This window comes from Galleria mellonella, unplaced genomic scaffold (genome assembly GCF_026898425.1).
Source record: "Galleria mellonella isolate WM207_F2 unplaced genomic scaffold, CSIRO_AGI_GalMel_v1 utg33, whole genome shotgun sequence".
Taxonomy (NCBI): Eukaryota; Metazoa; Arthropoda; class Insecta; order Lepidoptera; family Pyralidae; genus Galleria; species Galleria mellonella.
Genome location: NW_026442079.1, coordinates 4,944,744 through 4,962,677, shown reverse-complemented (window position 1 = coordinate 4,962,677; position 17,934 = coordinate 4,944,744). Strand labels below are relative to the sequence as shown.

The 17,934-nt window shown below is 32.0% G+C and overlaps 1 protein-coding gene across 4 annotated transcripts in view; it reads right to left on the bottom strand.

The window, feature by feature from the left end:
* LOC113517814 (potassium channel subfamily T member 2) overlaps positions 1 to 17,934 on the bottom strand; it is a 124,806-nt gene that overhangs the window by 104,546 nt on the left and 2,326 nt on the right. The gene's annotated exons all lie outside the window — the stretch shown is intronic.

Here is a 17,934-nt window from a genome sequence, read left to right as displayed (position 1 = left end):
GTTTGTTGACAGGATGATTAATTAAGCGATAAGAGTTCGCGGTAACAGATATATACAGGTTCCACTGCGACGCTTACCAGGTAGGGCAGGACTAGTAGCGTCACCGGCGCAGATTCAAAGATGAGGCAGAAAGGCAGTGTAACCAGCTCTCTCACTAGTTCGTAAGATATTTTTGTTTTAAGTAACTTAGAACGGCAAACAAGCTGACGGCTCACATGGTGGAAAGTAGTAACCGTCGCCTATAGACATGATTGTGGTAATGTTTGTGGTAGTAATTTTTCCATAGCTCATCATTATAGTATGAGAAGGAAACTACTATTCGAGTGTAAAGTAACTTTTAAAGTAAGCTGAGCAAGGTTATTGTATAGTATTTCTTTTAACGAGTGATATAAAGAAAGGTCTGTAATTCTTTTATTAAATGATAAAACGAGTACTTGTGCAGAAAAAATACAATAAATTCAATGTCGGATGTAGAAAAATATACAAAATATAAAAATAAATTCTAAAAAGGTGCATTCTGTATTTGTTTGAGATGGGGACGTTTTTTACCAGGTCTATGAAGTGCGTCTGCTTAGGTATCAATATCTATGACCCATGTCACACCATCCCTACCCGGGTACAAAACTATAACTCGGCCTTTAGGCCAAATACCACTAGATAACGTATAGTTTACGACTACGACAATGTCTCCAATTGAAATTTATAGTATTTGTCCTACGAATCTTTGTATTGACAGTGTGACCAGATCGTTTGTAGTTTCTATAGAGGTGTGTTCTACTTATGCACATGCTCTCCACATAAATAGGTAGGAACAACAATGAATTTACAACCCTTATAAGAAGTCCACGAAGCACGCCTGTCTGGGTATAATATTTATTACTAAATACAAAGCCGTAACTCGGCCTTTAGGCCGAGTATAGCCATAGACAAGACGTTAATTAGTGACACTTGTGTCACTAATTAACGTCTTGTCTATGGCTATGACGTCACCACTAATAAATGAATCTTCATAGTATCAGTGTAGATGGACACTCTGTAATCCAGCGCTGTCAAAAATGGTCAGCCATTCGAAGTGCTATCATTGCGAGTTCTTGTAAGACAACAACCTCAGGCCTACTAAACCTTGTTATTAAAGTTTGTATTATCTTGGTAGGGGCTCAAGCGCAAACTAACAGTTACAATATTATACGCCTCTCCTCGTAACGGCATATTGATACGTGTTAGGTAATTTGAGTCGGAATAGGCCGATTTCTTGCTGTCATATACACGTTTGAAGGATAATCAATCCAAAGCCATATTAAAGATAGGTAGACGTCTAACTTCAAATTCTGTATTATGTTGATTTTTTCTTGATAGTAATGTAATAGCTTCTATTAATAATGTTATATTACTAGGAGTTTTATTAGTAGAGTTAGAACTCGGTCTGATATTAGTCGCACCAGAAGTAGGCTTTGCTGGATTTGTACAAATTATAAGCTTACACATTAGACTTTTTTAGGATAAACTGAAGATGTTGAGAATCTGTGGTAGGGATAGAATAGAAACTAATATTAAATATTTGTGAAGGTACCGGTAATGCCACAGGATTATTCCTATTAGTAGCGAGTTGGCACAAGTCGTACTAATTATAACGTTCTGCGGTTACAGATTCATGTACACCGAGGATATAACTTCTAGACATGTATCATGCCATTTCCGTACTTTCCTATTAGGGATGTGGCTTAACTGGTGACTATTATGAGTACGTATGCTACCTTTCTTCTTGAAGGCGGCAATTTGCGTCTGTATTTAAAGTTCTAAAGCTGCGCGCTTCGGCATCATAATTTTTTTAACCAAAAGCCGCTTATATTCAGATAGATTATTTATTTATTTTTATATTTTATATTTATTTATTATTATTTAATTATATAATTTATTTGCACATAAATAACAATAGATGTTGACACATGTTAAAAAGAAGAACTAAAAGAATACGTATACAAACAAAAAACACAAAAAACGAGTGTGCCAAAGAAATACAAAATGGTCACAACTCAGTTTATTGCTTTGCTCTTAAAAGAGCAAATCATATTTCTAAAGTACTAAATGCCTTGCTTAACGCCACAGTTGACAGAAAATAATTCTGATTGCTCACTGTTGATGGCTACTAGTCATTTTGTCATGCAGGAGTCGAATCATATGAACAAACTTCACAGGGCTCCCAATTTCTCCAATAAAATCCAGACGGCTTTACGTGGGATCGAGTCAAAAGCCTTTTTTAAGTCGACAAAGAACGTACACAGAGACTGATCCTGTTCTCGACTTTTTTTCCTGAAGCTGACGACTGACGAATAGCAATGATTACTTTGCATGTTCTTCTCTCTGCTCGAAACCCAAACTGGGATTTTTGAACAACCATTCAGAGACAGGAATAAGAGGATTCAGAAGAACTGGCAAATGTTTTCCTAGGTACGGAGAGCAGTGATATGCCACGATGTTACAATTAGGGTGATCGCCTTTATTTTTGTGTAAAATCATCGGCTCAAGAATGTGTCATATAAGTTTGTCTGTTTTCCACTGTACACTGTATGTAAGATGGTATGGCGGGTTGTGCTGAATATTAACTGACCGATACATTTACATTGAGCAGAAAATTAAAATGCTCTGCTCAGCGATTAGACACATTTTGTTTAACAGTAAGCTTCCTAGTGCCGTCCAATGCATTAAAGGGTACATTGTTCTGAATGATATTATCAACTGCCTTGAGAACTTATTCATAGAAAGTACCCAGCTGACTGGTATCTGAGAGTCACTGAATATTTTTGCCTTTCTCAAGTTACCACTTATTTTTTATTACTCTGGTTATTTTCCGTAACTATTAATTTTCTTAAATTTTTCTCACAAAGTTTTTCTCAGTATATTCCGGTGTTTTTCTAGAGATATCTAGATCCTAAGACACAGGCTTGGTTCTAGAAGCTCTTCGTATTAGACGAAGGCGTAATTTAAGCTTCGTCACCACTAGTCTGTGATATGTCTAACAGTTTGCGTCACGCATTACATGAGTAAAATGTATCTGGAACACATCACATCGACGAATAATTACATATCCAATTTAGTAATACATCCAGGTTATTTTGAATTTCTTTGGCAACCTAAAAAGTGAGTTAGTAATAGTGAGATCTGTTCACACTGTTAGTAACATTTGTCTCTTTTTATTCATTTTACCTACTCCTTGTAGACATACCGAGAACCACAGACAATGTATCATATTCCTGCTCAAGTCTAGCATTAAAATTACCTATGAACAAAATTTGTTTCTTAGAATGAACCTGGTTTAGACATCGACTAAGTTTTTCAAAAACTCTTCCTTAATGTGGTCCTCGCTTGCTATTGTTGGCGCATATACGCCAATTACATTTAACTAGTTGTCATATTTAAGCTGAAGACACAATGTGGTTATGTGCTCCGTGATGTGTTTCAAATATTCTGCTAACTTTTCGACAATGTTGTTCCTGATAGCAAAACCCCCGCTCGCTCATCTAGGTTCAGCTGAAGGACTACCTTTCCAAAGGAAGGCGTAATTTCCTCAGGCTTGTCTTCGTCAGCTAATCTGGTTTTACTGAGAGCAGTAATATTAAAACTATAGTGTGAGCTACAACAGCGGTTTTTCCTTCTGGATATATATTGCCAGTATTGTCGATTAATGTACATTTCACGCACCGAATGTCATTTTCGATATTATAATTTTTTTTTCGATTCTTGGAATTGAAATTGATATCATTTATTTTCTGGAATAAGGTACATTTTTATACGTGTTACTTTACAAGAAAAATAGTCCAATCTTATTCTGCCACACTGTTGGCGTGCAAATATTAAAATTTGTAACGTCAACTGCGAGAATTGGAGTGCTTGGATAGTTGCATTTGCTCTCTCCCTATTTTATAGGGACGAAAAATTTTCTGGACACCTTTTCCCAGCTCTTCCCATGGATTTATTAGGTAATTATTTTATGGAGGAAAAGTTGATTTGTTTGATTTACTAAAACATATATTATTATGTTTTTATTAGCATATGAAAATGAATTAATGGATGATTTATTTCATCATTGTGTTTATTTGTCTAGCAAACTACATTGGCAGGTACCTGTGGTGGATTTTTTTGTAAAATAAAAGTTTAAATTATTGTAGTTGAATTAGATGTCTCTAGGGCTTAATGCATAAATATACTACAAATGTAACTTGAGTCTTTGTTACGGTTTGCACCAATCACTAAAGTGATGTCTCTATACTGACCGAGATAAGAAGTGTCTTTGAAGAGTTTCATTGTCGCTGTAACTACGACTACAATGAAACATTTCATAAAAAGTCGTTTTAAGAGTTCTGTATCAAAAAGGTACAAAGAAATCCTTATGATGCGACTTTGTCCGTCCGTTCGTCTGTCACAGCACTATATTTCAGCAATTACAGTTGTTATTGATTTGAAATTTGGAATACATTTATACATAGTGTTGAAAATATAAATGTGGTATCTTATTTTGTCTCAATATGGTCTCTTAACATTATTAGGGTTATAAATTTAGCTAGTTTGTAAACTTAGAGATACTTGTAGGGTTCCATGGTGTGATATTGTCAGTCCTTCCATCTGGGACAGGGCTATATCTCATCAACTTTTAATGTTATCGATGGGATAATTAAAATAAATGGCTCGGTTAAAAAAAAACGGACAAAACTTTATTTCGACTTTACATATCGCGGACATCGTTTCCAACAACAAGTCTTTTGCAAAAAAAATTAAGTAAATTTTTGAACCATTGTAAAATTATACGTAAGTTATAAATTTATGTAAAACTCTTCTTTCGTTTTCCTATTGTTATTCAATTTTTATTATTTATGAATTCAGAGGTTGACCCTATTCTTAGTAAAATGGTTCATCTTAAAGTTTTTAGAAGTAGTTTATTCAAAGCATGAAATAGAAATCCGTTCTGAATAAATGTTTTATCCAATATATAGCTGAAAATCGCATCAATAGTTCAATACTCCCTCGTACCGTAACTAAAGTCACTATTATTTATTCATACTGTTCACTCCTAATATTTTAGCAAAATTTCATCGGGTTATCAATGTCTCTGGGGTTTGAGTTAAATAAGTTATAAGTTAGATAACTTTTATAATTCCAAGTTTTATAGGAATAAAGAGATAACTTTGTTTTAAATTATGTGTATCAAAATATTATCTTTATAAGTCAAACGAATCAATATAATCCGTGTCCGACGCACCAAGCGGGCTTAATAATTTATTCATCACACAAGAGTACGTAGCTAGATTATGCTTTGCTCTCATGCCCGGCTTAGGTCAAATTCGCTTTGTGTTGTAAATTTAGAAACTTCCGCAACGAATGAAGCTTCTAAAATCTCTAAAGATCCATTGACTTCTTTTTATTAAGATCGAATCTTTAAGCCACCAGTGCTTTCTATAGATCTGATGAGATTGATTACCATTCACGACCTGTGAACTGAATAACACAAATAAAATGTTTTTATATTAATTTATAAACACTACTTTTTGCACTAGTAATTTGTATTTAAGCTACTATTAAATACAAATGGTGACCTTATCTCTAAAGCAAGATAACTTCTTCCTCCAAATAAGCTGAACATTATATGAATGATTATTTTTATATAATTTTTTTTATATTCTGCAAGAATATAAAAAACTATATATTGAAACTAGTAAAAGTACTAAATTTTAATAAATTCACGACACGAAACTATTCCATGAGGGTACAGATAAACAAAGGCTGAATTATCTCTCACATCTTTACTCAAATTATACGAAATTACTAAATACCTCAAAAATATGTACCAACAATTAAACAGTGCATTGTTTTTTTGTGCATTTCTTTCAGTAATAAGACTTATAACTGTAGACAGATAGAACGGATACATTACCCCAAGTATCTCATAAAAAGGGCCTGTGAATGTACGAAGCTGATGCTTCTATAACTAAATAAAGAAAATTAGAAAAAAAAAGAAATACTAAGAAGAAAAAAAAACCGGTCAGGTGCGAATTGAAGCCATACATTGTTCACTGGATTCCGTAAATATATACATATGAGATGACCTTTACTGCATTTCTCGTATGAAATAGGCACCTAATAGTTATTATTATTGACACTACAATTCGTAATTACGTAATTTGTTATTTTGGACTAATTCTATTTCTTATATTTTTCATCATAACTAAAAAATATGCAGCATGAAAATAAATAAAAATCAGTTTTAAAATGTAAAAATGAAACCCTTTCATACAATATCCTACCTGAACTAGTAAGTTAATTTTAAAATTTTAAGTATCTGTATCGGACTCCTCTGCGCAATAAGAGAAATAAAAATATTTATTTAATTATTTCAATTGAAATGTTCGAGGGAGACTGTTATGTAAAAGTATTCCAAATTTGAAATTTAAAGCATTAGTAGTTGCTGAGACATAATGCTGTCACAGGCGTACGGAGAAAGTCGCACCATAAAGGTTTCTTTGTACATTTTTTATATGGAACCCTTAAATCTCATCCATTTTAGCATAGTGAACGGTTTAATAGATATAGCCTATTATATAATTATATAGCCGACTATATATACAAGTAGTTTGATTTGATTTTGAAGCCAAAAATGAAATAAATTAAAAAATTACGCTTTATAATGAATGTCTTTACTAACTAAATTATTACTAAGGTATGTTCATCTCAAATAATGTTCAATATGTATTTCTAGCATATAGTATAACAATAGACAAAAGCCAAGACCTTATGAAAATTGATTCCTCTGTATTCATGTGCGATCAAGCGAGCGCGGCATTGTTAAGGGTGACAAGTCTGGGCGGACTGCATCTAATCAATGTTGATTTCTGAAGTATGAGTATCGAAGCTTATTATATTATAAAGATTATTATTATCCAGTCCAGTCTCATTAAAAGCTATGCTAATCGGCTCAGAAAATATATATAAACACACGTTGTAATGCGAAGCTTGGCCATATATCTTTTTTACGTTGTGATATTTCTAATGGGAGCCTATTTAAACTAAGCGCATTATAAGAATATGTACTAGGCTTACCTATAGATGGTGCTAGCCATCATATTAAGGACCATAAGACCGTCTCTGCAGTGTCATCATCTCCCTCTAAAAATTGACGAAGATTTTCAACACAACAACCCAAGTTCCAAATACATACGGTATATTTTTCTATAATCTTAAACAATTCGAAGATACAAATATCTACGAAATACAATTTGCGGACAGCATTGATTTTCTGTTATCTGAATCGCATCGAATGCTTGTGGAAGCTTATTGTGAACATGCTTTTGGTAAAATACAGTGGTTCAAAAAATTTAAAGTGGTGATTTTGATAGGATACACGAAGAGTGTGGGAAACCACTGAAAAAGTTTAAAGATGATAAATTACAAGCCTTGTTCGATGAAGATGATACTCAAACTCATAAGAACCCACGAATCAATTGCATACGATGCGAAAAACCGTTTCCATTTATTTGTAAGCTATGGAAAAGATTCTGAAAGTGGAAAAATGGATTAGACATGAATTGAATGATAGGCAGCAAGAAAATATAAAAAAAAACCCTTGTAAAATGCTGCTTGATATGTAAAAGAAAGTCATTTCTCCATCAAATCGTGACAGAGTGTGTGAAGGAAAATAAATGTATTTTGAGAATCTCAAGCGTCGATAATCGTGGGTTAATCTATAGCATCTACTGCAAGATCAAATCACTTTGGAAAGAAGACAATCCTGATTGGTAGGATTAGAAGAGTATAATTTATTACGAGTTACTAAAATTTGGTGAAATTGTTAATATTACAGTAAAGAATCGATTAAAATAAAGCATTATGACTAAAATATGGTAAAAGGCAACACTAAGTTACTTTTCTCCATAACGATGCTTCATCACACACAGCAAAACGGGTTAAAGTAAATCGTTACCTTTTTTAACTGTACTTACTAACAACCTAATTATGTTTGGACTAGGACTTACCAATTTTTACAACACAGTTGGTCATCTCGTTCAGGTCCTTTTTCGTGGAGGATGAAGGACACAAAGGACAGGACAGGAGGTGAGACATGGTCTGCGATTGTTCTTCACAGACGTAAGTCTCCTTAGATATAAAATAGTCTATTGAGAGATTTCCAGACTAGCAAGTCGCTATTCGAGGGCAAGTGTTCAGCCGGAAGAATTGAATTTGAAGGAGCAGAATGACTGTACTATAAGTCGACTTTGGCTTTTTTTGGGCTAGATTGTAAGCTAAGTTCTTTAGAAATAATTTTGATTTGTGCGTTTTGTTTTGGGATATACTTTCGCTTTCGGATATCTGAAATGGACCACCAGTTTTAAAGTTGATCTGATATAGCTGCATTTCATTTGAATTTTATCTAGACATATACTGTATAAATTGAGTTTACAAAAATGAAAGCGCTTTTATAATTAACGGTAGCGTGGAATGTACGCAAAAGTAAATAAATATTGTAATGATAAAATCTTGCCACCTCGTTCTGTTATGGAATATTATAAAGGTGCTTTAAAAAAATTTATGTAAAAAGTTGTTTTTTTTTCCTTACACGCGCACTTTTCGTGTTCAGATTAAAATTAAATTAAATGTTTATAAATATTTTGAAATTTGTAATTTAATAACCACGATCGATCCACGAGATACTCAGAAGATGTGTAGCAAAGTGTAGGTTCCGGTCTGACCTGCTTCCGATCTTAAGTTGTAAACACAATTAAGTATGTAAGGCACCGTAATGTTTCACGTGAGTGGGAAATGAAGATTATTATATTAGTTATTCATAAATTCATTATAACCTGAAAACTGTGTGTTAAAGAAGAAATGAAAAAACGAATGAATCGATTCAATATCCGAAGTGTGTAGCCTCCACTGTGGCGTGTGAATTATGCGTTAGTGAGATGAAAGAGATTGGTAAAGGCGGGGATTAGATACTAAACTATCGTCCAAGGTTTCAAGATGTTATTTATTTAATTCCAGTCAATATAATAATAAAAAGTTTAGTGCGGCGGCTCCCTACCCTGTCTATATATGTCTATTTACGTATTACGTGAGATGAATGTTAAGTAGGTATATTCTAATGTTAGTATTCATCCCGCTTACGGATACTGTTATATATATTTAAAGGATTTGGTACATTTACATATGTGTTTTCTTTCTTATAATTGTTTATAATAAACTACTCTGGATATTTTCGAGTAAATTATGTTTAATGATATTTGTTTTGACTATCATAACTGAATTCCTTTGATTTAATTTGTGGGATTATTGTTTTTGAGTATACCAACAATGTTGTATTTAATCTCTATACAATTTTTTTGTAAAAATGATAGTGTTGCAATAATGACGATTTTTGTTCATCTGAATCAACCTTTTTAATATTAAGGTATTGATTTTCGTTACGACTACTTTCATATCAGCTATTTGTTAAAAAGGTCACCAAAACCGCAACATCCATTTAAAATCAATTGCCATTGCTCTGTTTCTGTGACATTTAATCTACATCTGAATCTATAAATTTCTCTGCACTATGGTTTCTGTCAACGTTCCAATAAAATAAATAAGGTTGTTTCAATTACCGAATAAAAGTATTCTTTCCCAAAATGTTACATTGTTGCAAAGGGATGGTTTAAGTTATTAATACTATATACTGTCTAAAAAAGCCTGTGAAAATAATAATTAATTTATATCTATGATCATTACTAGATACACACATCTATATAATATTCTTACAATGATTTTGAACTTAATAAAATAAAAAATATATCAAATTTTATTACATCGGTTATAATTTTTAATTGAATATGTTTAGAAACGAATATACACCTAATTTAGACAAATTGCTGACAGTTTATAAAAAACATAACAAAGAAATCTTTAGGCAATGAATATTACAACGGCGTTGCATTTTCATAATGTTTTTATTACGAAAATACAATCCGTGTGATTATTGAAAAATCATTTAAAAATTGAAGACAATTGGGAAATAAGCTTAATTAATATTGCCTGTCGACATATCTGACTTTGACAACATCGACCTCAAACAACAAACCCTTTGTCAAAAACATACGTGAGTATGAAATAGCTCTCCTACCTGGATTTAAGCCTGCTCGAATCCTGTTGTAAATACATTATGATGTTTTCTATTTGCAGTAAAATGTTGGTTATAACAGGAATAATTTGGAATAACATACAGGTGTGTCACAGTTTGTAGAGTATATGTAATGCTTTTAATAAACGTCAGTTAAGTATAGAGTCATTAATGTAAGACGATGGTTTGAGCTTGAAAAATTTGTTTACAAATTTTGGAATATTCCGCAAGGAGATAATCGTCGCCAATGGATATGGGCATTACCATAGCTATCCCTGTGTTGGCCATAGTACTCGTAATGCGTTATCATTTCTGAGAACTGAAGTATTTAATTACTATATTCCCTTTAGCGAAAGATAAGTGTAACAAAGGTACCCTTGCAGACGACTGGTGTCCGAAATCTGATTGATAAATATGTATTTCCTGTCCTTATTTGGGAGTTAAAGATATTTTCGATTAAATATGCTACATTTTCATTTCAAAGTCACATTTTTTATTATACAGACAGGAATTTTAACGCCGTTAAAAATACATTTGGTAACATGTAAACAAATAGCTTATGAATATATGAAAATTTTCAGATAGAAGTTATACCTAATAAATAAGTCATGGTCTTCACTTAATCTTCTTTCCTAAAATTTTAAATTGTGTAAATGTCTCTTAGTCGGTTAAAAAGTAATAGGTACGAAATATTTTCACGACTACGGAAATAATATTATAATTTTTATAATTTAGATAAAAGATATGTTACGAATTGTTAAAATTGAATTGTTAAAACTAAAACTACTGTTATTGTGATTGATTAGTAATTTCCAATGGTATAACTAAGTTACTAAAATAACATTTTTTATATTCTAATGTCAAAACGACTTATGATGAAATCTATTTTATATGGTGTATTTTAAATGCACGTGTTGTAGAATGTAATGTATTATTCATATTTGGATAATTAATAGATAGATAGATACTTTTTATTGTTTACCCAAAAAATTACAGTAGTAAACTTATTATAAATTTTCTTCTTCTTTCCACTAAGGGTTTGCTGAAAGAGAACTCTTACAGAGTTAAGCTCACTTGTTGTTCATTTTTATGTAATATATATTATATGTTTGTATTTTTTTGTGTACAATAAAGAATAAATAAATAAATAATCAATTATAAAAAAAGATCATACAGAAAAAATAATGGGCGGCCTTTTATTGCTAAAAACGATTCACTCATTCACTTGATTCTCGAATTTTGTATTACAACATTTGTTGTCTTTTGATTTCAACAACTTAACTAATGAATGTGAAATTCAGTATGCCGCTTTTAGCAGATAAAAGGATTACTGAATTTGATACAGACTATACTAAAATTGTGACTAAAAATCAATCTAGCAATACTACCCGGTCAGCAGCGGGCAGTTTTGCCGGATTGGGTAATATTTTTTGTCATGAAAATACTTAAAGTATTTTCATATACAAATAAAATTCTTGGTGAATTTTTTAAGAAAAAGAAGAATATAGTAGATATAAATCTCGTTGATCGTTTTTAAGCGTGGAGCGTTTTTAAATTTTTTATCTTTACACGAGTTTAAAATCATGAAATATACTATCGAAGGTAGTAAGATAAGAAGACCTTATTGTTTTATTAATTAGGCAAAAAACATTTAAAATTCGGGCAGAAGTAAAATAGCATTAGGCAATGCTGGCGGCGGGTTACATCCAGTAGATACAAAGGTTATTATTAAAAATTCACTGTTGTGGTCTGAAATAAATCTATTGACGGTCTAATGATACTGAAAAGGCAAGCACTACGAGTATCTGAGTAATTTTATAAGGATTACCAGTGACTTTATTTTTTACTCTAAGAATAATGCAATACGCGGTGGTCCAGCAAGTTCTAATTTTTTTTGTGTTAGGGTTAAAAACAAAACTGACCAAAAATTTCCATTATTGTCGTTTTATGAGTTCTACGTATGTAATTATATCGAAAACAAGAGTAGATAGACGTATCTATTTTTTTAATAGTAAAGCAATTTCAGAGTCAATAGGGTAAAGATATTGTCTTTCAATCAATTTCAATTACAATAGAAACTATTCTGTCTATTATCTGTTGTAATGTGATATCCCACATTAATTATAAGAGTTATATAAACCATACGTCATATAAATTATATGTTATACCACCGGTTCTGTCTGCCACCTTTGTGTCTCCTAGGTGTAAATTCTCTTTTTTTAATGTAGTCAGTAAATCCTTAAAACAATTTTAGTTGATTAACTAAAAACTATATACCTAAAAAATTTACTGTTATCTTTTATTAGGATTTTGTGTATACGACAAGTTTTTAGGGCCTCGTACCAAAATGGTATAAAAGAGCTTTTAAGGAGCGAGTTTGTCCTTTCATCAGTTATAAAATGTTAGAAAAGCAACGTAGGTATTATATCAATTTTTAATTATAATAATTATATATATAATAAATTCTTAAATTTAATACGAGTATTAAATTTAAGAATAAATATAGAATTTTATAAATTCTTAAATTTAATACTCGTATTAAATTTAAGAATTTATAATACCTATTATGTGAGGGGAAGGGGCTTGTTAGTAATGTAGACAAAGAATCCCATTGCTAGCAATATACCCAACCAGGTCGACAGAGCTCCTGGAAACTTTCGTGATTAATTCCTGATGAATTTATTATGATGAGCTAACTGGCCTGTTTCCATTGTCATCTATCACCCTTCACTGGCGACGCGCTAGCGTATACCGTTGGCGCAAGCGGGGTTGTCATTCCATTTTCACCATAAAAAAATGACTTTTAAGTAGCAAACATATCATGTTTATGTTGTAGTACCAAGAAATAAGGAATTGTTGTATAAATTAATTTAAAATATTGCATGTTCTTGTAACTTGCAAATTTTAAGATTTTCTACACCGAACTTGGCACCCATTTACATCTCGATTGTTTTTTCAGCAGAGTTGAAATGACGTATATTATTAATATTGAATTTGGCTCTCATTTCACATTTATGTTTTTGATGAGATGTCATTACTTTTTGTACAAAACTTATTAGTATTCATCATTAATACATTGTTGTTTGTAAAATTACTTTATTTTTCTATGTTTACGCTATATAATTTTTTTCGTGCTATTTAACATTTTTTTTACTTTTTAGCCACATCCCCGTTACTCCTCCCTCACTGTGAGAGTATTGGGGCGAATTTAGCCGGCATAAAACTTAACCTCAACAATCTTAGCTATACGATGTGATATAAAAAACAAAAGTTTATATTTATATTCACCTAGTTTCATACTTAACTTCGTTATTTTTTTATTGATACTTATTATCAATTTTTAGTTTCCAAAATTTTTCCTTTGTATAAGCATAATGTATCAAGTTGTAGGTTATTTTGAAGTGGATTAGGTTTGTTATCAATAAGTTTGTCAGTAAGTTAGTTACAAAAGTCCAGTTTTTAAACGTTAATATACCAACGACTATCTGAGCAACATTTATGAAATTATGAATTCTAGATAAGCTAAGGGCCTTTAATAACTGTGCCAAATTTTTTGTATGTAGGTAAATAGGTTTCGAGTTATAAGGGGTCAAAAGTAGCTCGAAATGCCTCATGTAATATTACACTCGGCTGCTGCGTCTCCAATTACTTATTCTTTGAACTTGACTAGGTACTCTGCCTTATATCTAGATCGATAACGATCCAAAGAACTTATATAAGAATAATCCTCAATTGCGGAGATACTTTAAAACGTACTTGATCCCTGGACACTTTTAATGTTTGTATATATAATATATAACGGAAATTTTACGAACTTGCTTTGTTTTTACTTTGTTTTTGTTTCAACTTCATCTCGGAAGTCTTCTTCAGGTTTACGAGTATGTCTTTATTTCACTTTACACGCTATTGTTTTGTAACGTCACGAAACAATACAAAAAGTGTAAGAAAGTGACACTGAATTTTGGTAAGATGATGTCTATCGGCTCAGTAAATTTTTAAGTTATCACTTGACTAGGGCGAAATGGTATATAAGGTATTTAATAAGTCACGAAATCTCCGACTTCACGATTTTCCCTAATAACTATTTAATGTGTTGCCGTAAATGGATGGTAATACACCTCTTTGAGATTCACATTAAAACCTCGAAAGGCGTGTAATAAAAGTCTTCGATCTTACAGACTTTCCTTTTATTAAAATTTAAATAATACCTTGTTTTTCAAGAGACTTATAGTACGAGGTATGTTAAAAAATAGTGGTAAATTCTGTTTTTCGAAAAAATATTTATTAATTCGAAAACATTAATGTTAGCGCCTTCAAAATAGTCCTCATTAGGTATGCCAGTGGTCCTTCCAATTCTCGAAACACTTCTAAAACTCGGTCTTCGGGATAGCTTTTAATTTTTTCAATGAACTGTTTTCAATATCATCTATGCCTTTAAAACAGCGGTGACAATTTAAGGTTCTCTTTATTTTTAGAAATAGGAAAAGTCACATGTTTGGCGAATTTAAAGGTTGAGACATCGCTACAGTATTGTTTTGGTCAAAAATTCACGAACAAGCAATAAAATGTGAACAGGCACATTATTGTGGTGCAAAATCCATGGATTGGTTTTCTTCATATCCGTGAATTTTATACAGATTGCTTCACGTAAACGGCGTTGAACTTGTTTGTAATATTTTTTAATGACCTCGTGGCAAGACTTCATGTTGCACTGTGCTAATATCAAAGAATAGTGAGCATAATCTCTACATTCTTCTACACTCGTCGAGCCTTTTTGGTCTTGGCGAGTCAGGATGCTTCCACTGTGACGATTGAGCCTTAGTTTCGACGTCACACCCATAAACCCATGTTTCGTCAGCTGTTATTATACGTTTGAGTAATTCTGCATCGTCATTGACTTCCATTCGTCGTTACTTCTTTCTTCTTCCATTGTTGAATTTTAAACAAAAATGTTAAAAATTCAAGAATTTTGTAACAAATTTTGCTGCTACGTGTTTTGTATTCTAAATATTAAAAAAAAATTCATGGCTTGAGCCAATCGTTATGCTAATAGTTAGTGACTTCCTTGATTCGCCGATCGTCCATAACCATTTTCTTTACTTTTTCCATGTTTTTATCAGTTGTTGATATGTTGGAGCGTCCGAGGTGTTCATCTTCAACGTTTTCACGGCCATTTTAAAAACCTTCATATCACCTCTAAATTATAGTTATACTCGTAGTAGATTCATCATAGGTCATTAACATAATTAAAACTTTATACTATTTCATGTTTAATGTAAAACGATACAAAGTCTTTTATCTATATCCTTTGACAAATGAAAATCGACCAGCTCATAAAAACATGTCTAAATTTAGCGGTTGCCACAAACTCAACAATAAATACACTTAAAAATGTTATGTTATGTTATGCATGCTTCAAGGCCACATAACATAATAAAAAATTGGCAATCAAATCTATAAACTCGTGAAATTAAAAAAAATCCGTTATTCTGAACATACTTCATACATTGGAATTGGATGCATCACAAAGATAATGTGCTTGTATTTATCTCACATTATTTGCTAATCAAGGTTACCTAGTTATTAAGTATAACGTTATAATAACAATAAAAAAGTAGCTGTATAATTATATGTACAGACTTTTATTATCGTTAGATTTGGAATATTTTTCATTTTTTGTTCATAATGAAATGAAAGTGTCATTATTAGCAAGAATGATGGGTATAAATTATTAAAATATATACACATATATATTCCTACACTATCTACGCATGCGAATTTGAGGCGGGTCGGTAGTTACTAGTCATTTTTATGTCATGCCCTAAAAAGATAGTCTGAGAGAAAATATCACATTGTACTCTTCATCTTCACAGAAGTAGGTATACAATATACTTGTACCATTCAATTGTGATTCTGATGAGTAGTGTTTTATACTCGTAGCTCTCTTACTAAGATTGTTATGAGGCTTTTTATTACAAGATTTCATATAAAGTTATTACATACATTATTATACATAAAAGTGGAATCTAATTTATTTTTTGCATACAACAAATATGAGAATATCATAAAGTATTCCAAACATATTAAATATATGTTCTGTTCAGTTCAGTTGATTTTCAACCATATAGGTATACTAGCTGACCCCGTAAACGTTGTTTTACCACTTATTGCGAAATATAAAAATCGCAATTAAAATACAGGGGTTGATTGTAAAACGATGAAAATTTAAACTTATGTGTATTTTTCAATGCTAAATTATAATAAAATAAAAATAAAAAAGTAGTCAAAAATATAAAAAAAAATATTTTGGGGTGGGTCACCCTTATCATTGAGGGGTATGAAAAATAGATGTTGGCTGATTCTCAGACTTACCCGATATGCACACAAAATTTCATAAACATCGGTCAAGCCGTTTCGGAGGAGTTTGGTAACAAACACTGTGACACGAGAATTTTATATATTAGATTATAAAAAACATACTCGTATACGTGTCAAATAATCAGAGATAAAGATTATGTCCCTCTGATTTAATTTTTTCTTATTTTTAAATTCAATATAATATTGCTAAACTGCAATTAAATAATTTAATGAATATATTAAAAAAAAGTCATTAAAGTATATTTAGAGGTAAAAATTTTTCTCTGAGAATACTGCCGACTGGTAAAGTAAATACCTAGGAGGCTTGCCTCATTAAATTCAAATAATCTCTATTCAAATATTAATAAAAAGCACACATAAATCGTCATTGTTTTATGAATGTTCGAAAAGTTGTTATCTGCTGAGAAGAATTCGTAAGAAACTCAACAGTCACTCTTTTAAATCTCTTTTATTGATTGAACAATTCAATATGATGCTGTCATGCTAACTATTCAACTATTCAATCCATGAAATATTGTATTATGATAAAATATTATAATTTTTATTACTATAGAGATGCATTGACCAAGATATAAACTAAGGTTCTAGCTGGTAGAGGATTCTACTAGCCGGCGTAATTCATTTTTGAAAACGCCCATGGCCTTGGGGCCTCACGGATCCAGAGTCTCAATTCCAAATTACACAAATATATATCATTTCCAACAGATGAATACTGGCAGGATTAAAGTAGCGATGCAGGTGAAGTCAGACACAAGCGATCGTCCTGTCTTCTAAGAGACCATGGACATCCTGCTATCGCCACGTATCAAACTAGGGGGTTCTACATTGGTGGGCATGCTTGCGGTGACAAGGACTCAACGGATGATGTCACTCACAATTGAATTCCTCCTAAGGCAGGAAAAACCGTGGTATCTCAAGGCTCTTGTGTAATGTTGTAGTGGCTTTTGTCTCCAAATCTGAGAGAGATCGAGAGTCTAAACGTGGTGTCGTTCAGAAATATCCCAATATTAGGTGAATACTCCTTTTTCGTGAGAGCACAAAGGTTTAAGCTCTATAGAGTTACAATTGTGGTGTAATTTATTATGTTAGGGAGCAAGAGATTTACAATGATAGTTATCTTTTCCAAAACCATGGTGCCAGTATCGTCTAGAGTACCACATAAAAGCTCTTTAAGGTGCTGCGGTGTTAAGCTGTCTAAATTACCGGCAGACCTACTGTTGAAGAACCTAAGTGCATGCAGGATATTTTGGATTGTGACTATGATATGATTATCTGTATTTTTTGGTGCATCAGAAAGTGGAGTTTGGATATCGGACGTAAATGTTTAGAGAGTACAATAGCAAGTGTGGAAAGCATATTAGGGGCTACAAGATTATAGGAGAAGATTATTCTATTCTATTATACTATTCGGCGGAATT